The 12,701-nt window shown below is 45.4% G+C and overlaps 1 protein-coding gene across 5 annotated transcripts in view; it reads left to right on the top strand.

Moving 5' to 3' along the window:
• Window positions 1-12,701, top strand: part of LOC121567277 (fibroblast growth factor 12) — a 180,492-nt gene that overhangs the window by 114,744 nt on the left and 53,047 nt on the right. The window lies entirely within an intron of this gene.

The raw sequence follows: 12,701 nt of genomic DNA, 5'->3' as shown, positions 1-12,701 counted from the left end.
CTGAAAGTAAAAAAAACAAAAAAAATCGAGATAATCGCAGTATTCTGCCCTGGAATTGCGTTCCCGTGCAAAACTAGACAGATAGCTAACAACTGAGTCTTCAATAAAACTTCCAAGGCGTGACTTTTCTTGAACGAATGTATTGAAAACGTTTATGTTGTGAAACTGCAAATACAGAAAATAATATACTTTAGTATTCAATTCACATTGACATACTGTAGCTGTACATTATACATTTCAAGTTGAAGTTGCATAAATACAAAGCAAGTGCCAAGTTACCATGTATCTGGCATGACGACAAACCAAATAGATAATTACTCTATGAGTAACAACTAGCCAACTCCTTTCATTACTCTAATAATGTACAAACACCTCTGTACAATAACAAAGCATATTACACTAGAAACAGTAACAAACTATAGTATGTTTTACACTTCTTTTACATGACGCACGAGCAAACTAATACAGCTAACGGCATCCATGAAAGTCAATGCAATTTGCGTGAGTAAATGTAACCAATTAACATTGATAAGTAAGCAATTCTGTCAATAACAATATTATCATCACTTGTAATATGCTTGAATTGAACTTACAAACAAATATTTTCCGAGGCTGAAGCGTAACAAGAAATAGTTGCACTGAAAGAACTGTACAGTAACGTTGTTTCTAGCTGCTTGTCGCGTGCATAATAACAACTTTACTTCCGGGTTTTCGTACATAATTCTAAGTACCAGAAAGCTCCACTAGGGGGCGCTAAACACCATGGAACACAATGAAAGTCACTCTTAATCACTATAATAAAATAATCTGTTACCTTCTAACAAGATGGCAGCACACTCCCGCCTGGTATAATGAGATTGTGCCACTATGAAATCAAATATTTTGCCTCTAGGATGCTTCAGAAAGAAGAACAACAATCTCTGAGATTGGTCTCAGAAACACCTTAGCAATCCCTTGCTTGACAACCTTTAGTTCTACTTTCCTGACCTTTCCGTCAGTACTGGGAAAGGTTTTTACCACAAGTCCGACTGGCCAGTCATTTCTGTGCGTCTGACTGTCTTTCAATAAGACAACATCTCCCACTTTCACATTTGGCTTTTCTGCTGTCCATTTTCTGCGTCTCTGCAGTGTTGTCAGGTACTCCTGTCTCCACCTTTTCCAAAAAGTGTCAGCGAGACACTGGACTTGCTTCCACTGTTTTCCATGAAGATCGTTCATGTGGAAATATCCAGAAGGGGCTGAGGTAGCGTTGGTCTTTTGTGTCAGTAACATTGAGGGTGTAAGAATGGCAGGCATGTCAGGATCGGTTGACACTGACACTAGGGGTCTCGCATTGATTATTGCCATAACTTCAGACATAAGAGTGCTCAAGACCTCATGTGTGAGACGAGTGGAGCCCGTCTGAAACAGCATAGCATCAAGGATACGTCTGGCAACCCCAATGAGTCTCTCCCAAGAACCACCCATATGAGACGAGTGTGGGGGGATTAAATATCCAAGTACATCCCTTGTCTGAGAGGTATTTAGTCAACTCTGAGTCATTTGTGTCGATTCCCAGTTCCCTGCAGGCACCTATAAAGTTTGTACCTCGATCAGAGCGTAGCACTTTTGCTGGACCGCGGATAGAGAAAAAAACGCCTCAGCGCGTTGATGAAGCTGGATGTGGACATGGATTCGATGAGCTCAATATGGACTGCTCTAGTAGACATACATGTAAAGAGTACCGCCCAGCGCTTGGAGTCTGCACTACCACCTCTAGTGCGACGAGTTATGACATTCCATGGTCCAAACACATCAAGTCCAACACTGGTGAATGGTGGCTCTGATGTGAGTCTGTCTGCAGGTAAGTCCGCCATCTTTTGGTCAACTGACTTTCCTCTAACCTTACGGCAGGTGACACACTTGTGGATGATACCAGAGACCAGATGTTTGCTCCCAATAATCCAGAAGCCTGCTGCTCGAATAGCTCCATCTGAAAAATGACGGCCCTGGTGAGCCACTTGCTCGTGATAATGTCTTACCAGCAGAGTGGCGACATGATGCGTCCGTGGGATGATGAGAGGATGTTTTTCGTCTTGTGACAGGTCGGCAGAGGATAATCGGCCTCCCACCCTCAGCAACCCATCCTCATCAATCACTGGGTTCAGCTTTTTGAGTGTACTTTGTTTTGGTAACTCTTTTCCTTTCTCAAGGCATTTGAATTCCTCTTTGAAGACTTCATGTTGCACACAGTGAATGATTGCTGTTTTGGCTTGTGACAACTCACTTGTACTGCATGGTTTTTTACACTGATGCCAGCCTCTGCAGTTGTTGTCGTCCGCACTTTTGTGAAAGGATCTGGCAACATGAATGAGTCGTGCTGTGGCTCGATTGAGAGCTTTCCAGTTCGAGAACCTCTCAAAGCGATGAGAGCCGAATTGAGCTCCAGAAACCTTAGTGACGAAGGCAGTGACGTCTGGCCGAATCTCTGCGTCTCGTCAGGCTCTACAAGGTCAAAATTGATGGTCTCAGACTCACTTGAGTTTGCTTGAGCCAGAAAAGGGGGACCTGAGAACCAACTGGTGTGCTTTAAGAGTGCGGCTCGTATAGGCCTGGTTGCATGGTCTGCTGGATTGCTGTCAGTGTTTACAGTTGTGCTTGGATCTCTCGAGTGCCCTGTAGAGAGAGAAATGTGTTGCTGAGCTACGCTGCTGTAGTTCTCTTTCACCTGGATGATGTCAGGGCAAGGGCTCAGATAGGACGTGCGACCATTTTGAAGTATGTTTGTCCTGAACACGTTAACACTGGCTGGTCGGTGAGCCGTTCCCAGACAAACTTCACCCACGATGACCCACCCGAGGTCGAGTCGCTGTGCATAAGGAGTGTCGTGGGGCCCATTGATTTGTTCTCGTACCTTGTGTACCCTTAAGATGTCTCGTCCTAAGAGCAGGAGAATGGGAGCGTCTGGGTCTACAGCTGGAATTTTGTCCGCCACTGGTTGCAGATGGGGATGATAATGCGCAATGTCTGGGGAGGGAATCTCCATTCTATCGTCTGGCATCATGTCACACTCTATCAGAGTAGGGAGAGTGAGCTGCTTGTGTCCGTCTATAGACTCCACCATGAAGTTGACGGCTCTCCTGCCTGAAGTCTCTGTTACCCCAGAACAGGTCTTCATGGTGTATGGAGCAGAGTTGTCATTGATGTTGAAGAGATTGAAAAACTCTGTCTTGGCCAGAGATTTGTTGCTCTGTTCATCAAGCACTGCATACATTTTGACAGCTTTCTCTCTTTTCCCAGCTGGATAAGCTTTGACTAGGCATATTTTTGAACATGATCTTGGATTGGCTGCCTCACCACAGATCTCGGTACACTTTGAGGTGACTGATAGAAGAGCATCTTCACCTTGCTCCCCGCCATGCTCTTTCTCTGCTGTAGCGGTGTCTATCGTTGAAGGAGCTGGACCTGGATGCAGAGCAGCAAGATGTCTGTCGCTGTCACACTCGGAGCACTTGATTGACACCTTACAGTCTTTAGCTCTGTGCTGAGTTGACCCACAACATCGGAAACAAATGCCATTCTCTTTGAGATATGATTTGCGCTCATCTAGAGTTTTGAATCTAAACCCGCGACACTTTTTAAGAGGATGAGGCTTGTTATGTATTGGACAGTGATGGTCAGGGCTTTCAACCTTTGTCTTACTGGGTTTGGTTTGGTGGTCTGAGGGCTCAGATGACACATCTGTTTTGTGTACAGTCACAGGTGTCTTGCTGTTGTACCTGACAGGTTTCTCACTTTTCACAGACACCTGGGTAGTTGAGGTGTAGAGGGTGAAGCTGGGGTCGTTTCTTATTTTCGCCTGGTTCCTGATGAATCTCGAGAAAAACGAGAATGGTGGGAATGCTACCCGATAGTCCTCCTTGTATTTGGATCCCTGTGCTATCCATTTCTCTTGTAAGCTGAATGGAAGTTTCTCTACTATAGGGTTTACCCCACGAGATGTGTCCAGATAAGCGAGGCCTGGAAGGTACCCTTCTTCTTTAGCACACTCCAGTTCGAGAAGAATGTCACCCAGTTCTCTTAGTTTGTGATTGTCTTTGTTAGACAGTTTTGGAAATTCATCAATTTTCTTCAACAGTGCATTCTCGATCACTTCAGGTGTACCATAGCACTCTTCTAGTCGTTGCCAGACCATGTTAAGCCCTGCTGTTGCATTGAGAATATAGACAGATCTAATTCTCTTTGCTTGCTCAGACGACTCTGCCCCTAGCCACTTGGTAATTAGATCTAACTCTTCCCTGGCTGATAGATTCAAGTCTCTGGTCACATTGAGAAAAGATGCTTTCCATGCCCAATAATTTTCAGGACGATCATCAAACTTCAGGAGTCCGGAACTCACCATCTCACGGCGCAGGAGGTACTTGGTGAGTTCTGGTGCCACTTGTGACTCAGGGAAGCTTTGTGTCGGTGACTGGAAGTGGGTCTGTTTTCCCTTTCCACCATGCTGCTTTTCATTTCTTTTGTACGGAGATTCTCTGCTCATGCTCCGTTGTTTGCTACTTTCTGGATTGTGGCCTGTAGCTGGGCCAACACTAAGCTCTTGTGTCTCTACTTCAAATGGCATTTCAGCAAAGTAGGGCCTAGCATGTTGTTGCACATACTCACAAGTACGTTGGACTGGACTTAAGGGCTGTGTCCCTGTGTTGAGTTCTCTGTGGAGCTCTCTGCGTTCAGACTCTACCGCTTCTTCAAGGGCTACAGCTTCAGCCAACGCAGCAGCAGCTGTTCTCTCAACTTGGAGAACATATAAACTTGCATCCAGTTCCGCTTTTTGTTTCATCATAGAAGCTTCCTTTTCAGCATAGGAGACTCGAGCACGCCTGCGTCCCGCCTTGGCACGTGCTTTGATGGCTGCACAACTCACAGTTGAGGATCTGCTTGACTGTTTTGATGACCTTGATCTTGTAGACTGAGACTTGGTCTCAATGTGCTGAAGAGGCTCCTCCATCTCTCTTACTCGCTCCTCTTCCTCTTTCTGTCGAACACTTGCCTCTGGTTGCTGCATCGTAGACTGCTGGTCATCCCTAGGATCAGAGGCTTTGTTGGCTAATGAACGTAGAATCATAACCACCACGTGCGATTATTCTTGTGCTTGAGCCCGCCGTGATGATGTTTTTTCACTATTCTGCCCTGGAATTGCGTTCCCGTGCAAAACTAGACAGATAGCTAACAACTGAGTCTTCAATAAAACTTCCAAGGCGTGACTTTTCTTGAACGAATGTATTGAAAACGTTTATGTTGTGAAACTGCAAATACAGAAAATAATATACTTTAGTATTCAATTCACATTGACATACTGTAGCTGTACATTATACATTTCAAGTTGAAGTTGCATAAATACAAAGCAAGTGCCAAGTTACCATGTATCTGGCATGACGACAAACCAAATAGATAATTACTCTATGAGTAACAACTAGCCAACTCCTTTCATTACTCTAATAATGTACAAACACCTCTGTACAATAACAAAGCATATTACACTAGAAACAGTAACAAACTATAGTATGTTTTACACTTCTTTTACATGACGCACGAGCAAACTAATACAGCTAACGGCATCCATGAAAGTCAATGCAATTTGCGTGAGTAAATGTAACCAATTAACATTGATAAGTAAGCAATTCTGTCAATAACAATATTATCATCACTTGTAATATGCTTGAATTGAACTTACAAACAAATATTTTCCGAGGCTGAAGCGTAACAAGAAATAGTTGCACTGAAAGAACTGTACAGTAACGTTGTTTCTAGCTGCTTGTCGCGTGCATAATAACAACTTTACTTCCGGGTTTTCGTACATAATTCTAAGTACCAGAAAGCTCCACTAGGGGGCGCTAAACACCATGGAACACAATGAAAGTCACTCTTAATCACTATAATAAAATAATCTGTTACCTTCTAACAAGATGGCAGCACACGCAGGGTTTGCTGTGATTAATCACAATGAATCGCAAATTCAGCATTTGATCAAATTCAGCTGTAATCTAAGATTTAAAAAAAATATAAGACGCATTACAAGAATATTGACTTCAGGTAAATTGATACAGCACACTTTCTTTAACCTCAATGTCAGCTTGTTTTGACATCGCATTGTTGCTTTTAGCTGTATAGATCATGTATTTTCATTGTATTTTGAACGCTCCATCACTCTCCTTCTTGGTCAAATAGCCCTTACACAGCCTGGAGGTGTGTTGGGTCATTGTCCTGTTGAAAAACAAATGATAGTCCCATTAAGCGCAAACCAGATGGGATGGCGTATCGCTGCAGAATGCTGTGGTAGCCATGCTGGTTAAGTGTACCTTGAATTTTAAATAAATCACTGACAGTGTCACCAGCAATACACCCCAGCACCATCACACACTTCCTTCTCCTTGTTTCACGGTGGGAACTACACATGCGGAGATCATCCGTTCACCTACTCTGCGTCTCACAAAGACATGGCGGTTGGAACCAAAAATCTCACATTTGGACTCATCAGACACAAGGGCAGATTTCCACTGGTCTAATGTCCATTGCTCGTGTTTCTTGGCCCAAGCAAGTCTCTTCTTCTTATTGGTGTCCTTTAGTAGTGGTTTCTTTACAGCAATTCGACCATAAAGGCCTGATTTCATGCAGTCTCCTCTGAACAGTTGATGTTGAGATGTGTCTGTTACTTGAACTGCAATTTCTGAGGCTGGTAACTCTAATGAACTTATCCTCTGCAGCAGAGGTAACTCTTGGTCTTCCTATCCTGTGGCGGTCCTCATGAGAGCCAGTTTCATCATAGCGCTTGCTGGTTTTTGCAACTGCACTTGAAGAAACTTTCAAAGTTCTTGAAATGTTCCGTATTGACTGACCTTCATGTCTTAAAATAATGATGGACTGTCATTTCTCTTTGCTTATTTGAGCTGTTCTTGCCATAATATGGACTTGGTCTTTTACCAAAAAGGGCTATCATCTGTACCTATCATCTGTACCACCTCTATCATCTGTACCACCTCTACCTTGTCACAGCCCAACTGATTGGCTCAAACGCATTAAGAAGAAAATAAATTCCACAAATTGACTTTTAACAAGGCACACCTGTTAATTGAAATGCATTCCAGGTGACTACCTCATGAAGCTTGTTGAGAGAATGCCAAGAGTGTGCAAAGCTGTCATCAAGGCAAAGGGTGGCTACTTTGAAGAATCGCAAATATAAAATATATTTAGATTTGTTTAACACTTTTTTGGTTACTACATGATTCCATATGTGTTATTTCATAGATTTGATGTATTCACTATTATTCTACAATGTAGATAATAGTAAAAATAAAGAAAAACCCTGGAATGAGTACAGTTGAAGTCGGAAGTTTACATACACCTTAGCCAAATACATTTCAACTCAGTTTTTCACAATTCCTGACATTTAATCCTAGTATAAATTCCCTGTCTTAGGTCAGTTAGGATCACCACTTTATTTTAAGAATGTGAAATGTCAAAATAATAGTAGAGAGAATAATTTTTTTCAGCTTTTATTTCTTTCATCACATTCCCAGTGGGTCAGAAGTTTACATACAGTGGGGAAAAAAAGTATTTAGTCAGCCACCAATTGTGCAAGTTCTCCCACTTAAAAAGATGAGAGAGGCCTGTAATTTTCATCATAGGTACACGTCAACTGTGACAGACAAATGGAGAATTTTTTTCTCCAGAAAATCATATTGTAGGATTTTTAATGAATTTATTTGCAAATTATGGTGGAAAATAAGTATTTGGTCACCTACAAACAAGCAAGATTTCTGGCTCTCACAGAGCTGTAACTTCTTCTTTAAGAGGCTCCTCTGTCCTCCACTCGTTACCTGTATTAATGGCACCTGTTTGAACTTGTTATCAGTATAAAAGACACCTGTCCACAACCTCAAACAGTCATACTCCAAACTCCACTATGGCCAAGACCAAAGAGCTGTCAAAGGACACCAGAAACACAATTGTAGACCTGCACCAGGCTGGGAAGACTGAATCTGCAATAGGTAAGCAGCTTGGTTTGAAGAAATCAACTGTGGGAGCAATTATTAGGAAATGGAAGACATACAAGACCACTGATAATCTCCCTCGATCTGGGGCTCCACGCAAGATCTCACCCCGTGGGGTCAAAATGATCACAAGAACGGTGAGCAAAAATCCCAGAACCATCCTAGTGAATGACCTGCAGAGAGCTGGGACCAAAGTAACAAAGCCTACCATCAGTAACACACTACGCCGCCAGGGACTCAAATCCTGCAGTGCCAGACGTGTCCCCCTGCTTAAGTCAGTACATGTCCAGGCCGTCTGAAGTTTGCTAGAGTGCATTTGGATGATCCAGAAGAGGATTGGGAGAATGTCATATGGTCAGATGAAACCAAAATAGAACTTTTTGGTAAAAACTCAACTCGTCGTGTTTGGAGGACAAAGAATGCTGAGTTGCATCCAAAGAACACCATACCTACTGTGAAGCATGGGGGTGGAAACATCATGCTTTGGGGCTGTTTTTCTGCAAAGGGACCAGGACGACTGATCCGTGTAAAGGAAAGAATGAATGGGGCCATGTATCGTGAGATTTTGAGTGAAAACCTCCTTCCATCAGCAAGGGCATTGAAGATGAAACGTGGCTGGGTCTTTCAGCATGACAATGATCCCAAACACACCGCCCGGGCAACGAAGGAGTGGCTTCGTAAGAAGCATTTCAAGGTCCTGGAGTGGCCTAGCCAGTCTCCAGATCTCAACCCCATAGAAAATCTTTGGAGGGAGTTGCCCAGCGACAGCCCCAAAACATCACTGCTCTAGAGGAGATCTGCATGGAGGAATGGGCCAAAATACCAGCAACAGTGTGTGATAAACCTTGTGAAGAAAACATTTGACCTGTGTCATTGCCAACAAAGGGTATATAACAAAGTATTGAGAAACTTTTGTTATTGACCAAATACTTATTTTCCACCATAATTTGCAAATAAATTCATTAAAAATCCTACAATGTGATTTTCTGGATTTTTCTTTCTCATTTTGTCTGTCATAGTTGACGTGTACCTATGATGAAAATTACAGGCCTCTCTCATCTTTTTAAGTGGGAGAACTTGCACAATTGGTGGCTGACTAAATACTTTTTTTCCCCACTGTACACTCAATTAGTATTTGGTAGCATTGCCTTTAAATTGTTTAACTTGCGTCAAACGTTTTGGGTAGCCTTCCACAAGCTTCCCACAATAAGTTGGGTGAATTTTGGCCCATTCCTCCTGACAGAGCTGTAACTGAGTCAGGTTTGTAGGCCTCCTTGCTCGCATATGCTTTTTCAATTATGCCCACAAATATTCTATAGGATTGAGGTCAGGGCTTTGTGATGGCCACTCCAATACCTTGACTTTGTTGTCCTTAAGCCATTTTGCCACAACTTTGGAAGTATGCTTGGGGTCATTGTCCATTTAGGTTACCCATTTGCGACCAAGCTTTAACTTCCTGACTGATGTCTTGAGATGTTGCTTCAATATATCCACATAATTTTCCTTCCTCATGATGCCATCTATTTTGTGAAGTGCACCATTCCCTCCTGCAGCAACGCACCCCCACAGCATGATGCTGCCACCCCCGTGCTTCACGGTTGGGATGGTGTTCTTCGGCTTGCAAGTACCCCCTTTTTCCTCCAAACATAACGATGGTCATTATAGCCAAACAGTTCTATGTTTGTTTCATCAGACCAGAGGACATTTCTCCAAAAAGTACGATCTTTGTCCCCATGTGCAGTTGCAAACCATAGTCTGGCTTTTTTATGGCTTTTTTGGAGCAGTGGCTTCTTCCTTGCTGAGCGGCCTTTCAGGTTATGTCGATATAGGACTCGTTTTACTGTTGATATAGATACTTTTGTACCTGTTTCCTCCAGCATCTTCACAAGGTCCTTTGTTGTTGTTCTGGGATTGAATTGCAGTTTTCGCACCAAAGTACGTTCATCTTGTGATATCACGAGAGGCTACACAGCTTTCAGCGGGATTGCTCAAGTAGTGCAAGGAGACCAGGTTCAACCAAAACAAGGATTTTATTAAAGGTCTTGGGAAACTAACGAAAGTATAACACAATTCTGTTCTCTGGTGGCTCTTAAGGGTTAACAGTTCAGGGATGTCTCTTCCACATCCAAAATCATAACTCTCCCTCGCTCAAATAACTTTTCCCCAGCCTTACTGTATTCCACGTTGCAGCTAGTGGCCAACCCAGCAAAACGTCCTTCCAAATGTCCCACACGTATTTCCACAGGTGCATATATCCAAAGGTGAGTATTTCCCAAAGGTAAGTATCTCCAAATCCTTATATTCCTCATGGAAGTGGACGGGCAGCACTCTTGTCCTCCCGAGAGCCCAGGTTGGAGACTGTGTCTCTTCCCTTCCCAAACCTTCAGCTCATCAGCTCCTGATTGGTTTCAGCTGCGTGGGAAGATTGGCCATAGAGGGTTGGAGTTCCCGACCATACCAGCAGATGGAGCCATAGCTGTCTGGGTTTGCAGCCACCTCAGGGGGATGTAACGTCCCTCCCGGACACAGCCTCTCGTGACATCACACATCCCCCTCCTCGGGACCGACGTCCTCGTCGGGGTAAAGGCAGCGAAGAAGGCATCACGCCGGGAGAGGGCGTCCGCATTGCCGTGGTGCTTGCCAGCCTGCTCTCTCTTCAACTCCTCCACCTCTAGGACCAGGGACTCAGCCTCCTGTTGTCTCTCCTTGAGTTTCTTACTGAACGCATCAGCCTTGGTTTTAGCAGAGTTTAGCTTCTGTTGAGCAGCTTTCAGTTCCTTCTCTCTCTCTGCCTCCGCATTCTTCATCTTGTTCTCCAACACCTTGTACTTCTCCTCTGCCTTCTTCTGGACCTCCTTACTACTGCGCAGGGTCTCCTCACACTCCTCGATGGTCCTGCGCAGCCTCTCCAGCTCCTCCTGTTGCTTAGGGAAGGAGCTCTGTTGGAGTTTAGCCTGGAGGATATCTAACTCTTCTGTCTTCCTGTCTAACTGTTGCTTTAACAAACGATACCTCTCAGCGGTCCCCTTCAGACCAGACAGTTCTTTGTCCAGATTCTGTAGCTCCGTCTCTGTGTCGGTCTGGGCACCTGCCATCCCTATCAGAGCCCGGGCGGGAGTGAGTAACTCGGAGGATTGCACCGGAGCCTTCCCAGGATGAGTCTTGCCTCTCCGTTTCCGAGGTACTCGGGTTATCCTCTCCTGAGACTCTCTCCAGAGTGGGTAAAAGGCTGGGCAGTCTCGTCCAATTAGGACAGGGACGGGGAGGGAATCAACCACCCCCGCCGTCGTGTGTATGGTTCCCCGTGTGCTGGTCATTGTAAGTTCAGTAATGGGGTATTCTCTGGTGTCCCCATGGACACAGGAAACTGGGAGGACTTTCCCCGGGGTCAGACACGTTGGGCCCACCAAATCCTTACGCACCAGGGTGGCCCGGCTACCAGAATCCAGTAAGGCCTCCACATCATGGTGATTCACAGTTACCGGGCAGGTGGGGGGGTCGATCTGGGCCGCCATCTACGACTCCCAAGAGCGAGGCAAAAACGGTGTGTGGGTGCTGAGCTGGAGGACTCCGCAGTGGGCATAGGTTCATCGGCTGGTTTCCCACACTGCCAGGAGATATGTCCCATCTCCCCACACCGGTAACACTGTCGAGTTTCCCCCTCCTGGTGTACTCTTCTTGGACCCGTCTGGTTTCTGGCTCCCCCTGGAGCCGGGATAAGTCCTGACGTGGCTGGGTTCGAGACCTTGGGGTCCTTTGGACGGGTTCTTCCCATTTGTGGTGGGGCCGCACTCCTGGGGTCTTTTCGGGAAGCATTCAGCATCTCCGCTGTGGCCTGGTACTTTTCCACAGCTTCCACGGTCAGATCAGCCGTGGTCAAGGCCTGTTGACTGATGAACCGTTTTGCCTCATAAGGCAGGGCGCGTAGGTAACGATCCACCACAACGGCCTCCACCACCGCCGCTGCTGTATTCCTCTGCGGATCCAGCCATTTCCTTGCGATTCGGACAAGTTCATGCATCTGCGCCCGAGGAGGTTGGTCTGGTTGGAAGGTCCAGCTGTGAAAGCGCTGGGCCATACCAAACTTTGTGAGTCCATATCTGCTGAGGATCTCAGACTTCAGGGCATCATAGTCAGTAACCTGGTCAGGGCCCAGGTCCCGGACAGCATTCAGCGATTCCCCCGGTTAGAAAGGGGGCTAACAGACCAACCCACTGTTGCTTGGGCCAGGCTTCCCTAGTGGCCGTGGCCTCAAATGCATGCAGGTATGCCTCAATGTCATCGGTAGCTCCCATCTTAGATATAAAGTCACTTGCCTTTATTGGGCGGGTATTTTGGACCACCCTCTGTCTCTGCAACTGCAATTCCTCTGCCTTCAGAAGGTTGGCTTTCTTTTGCTCCTCCAAGAGAGCCACGTTTGCTTGCATCTGGGCTTGCTGGCCAGCAACAAGGGCTTTCAATATGTCCTCCATTTCAGTCGGGCGGGGAGCCTACGGCCAACTTGGAAAACTGGGTGATCAAACCTTCGGTATCCTCCTCTGACATGCACTATTAACGCTTGAGCGTGCCCGTATTCCCCCACCATCTGTGATATCACGAGAGGCTACACAGCTTTCAGCGGGATTGCTCAAGTAGTGCAAGGAGACCAGGTTCAACCAAAACAAGGATTTT

The sequence above is a fragment of the Coregonus clupeaformis genome, chromosome 6 (genome assembly GCF_020615455.1).
Source record: "Coregonus clupeaformis isolate EN_2021a chromosome 6, ASM2061545v1, whole genome shotgun sequence".
NCBI classification, from domain to species: Eukaryota; Metazoa; Chordata; class Actinopteri; order Salmoniformes; family Salmonidae; genus Coregonus; species Coregonus clupeaformis.
The sequence above is the reverse complement of the archived record's forward strand: the minus strand, read 5'-3'. Positions and strand labels throughout refer to the sequence as shown.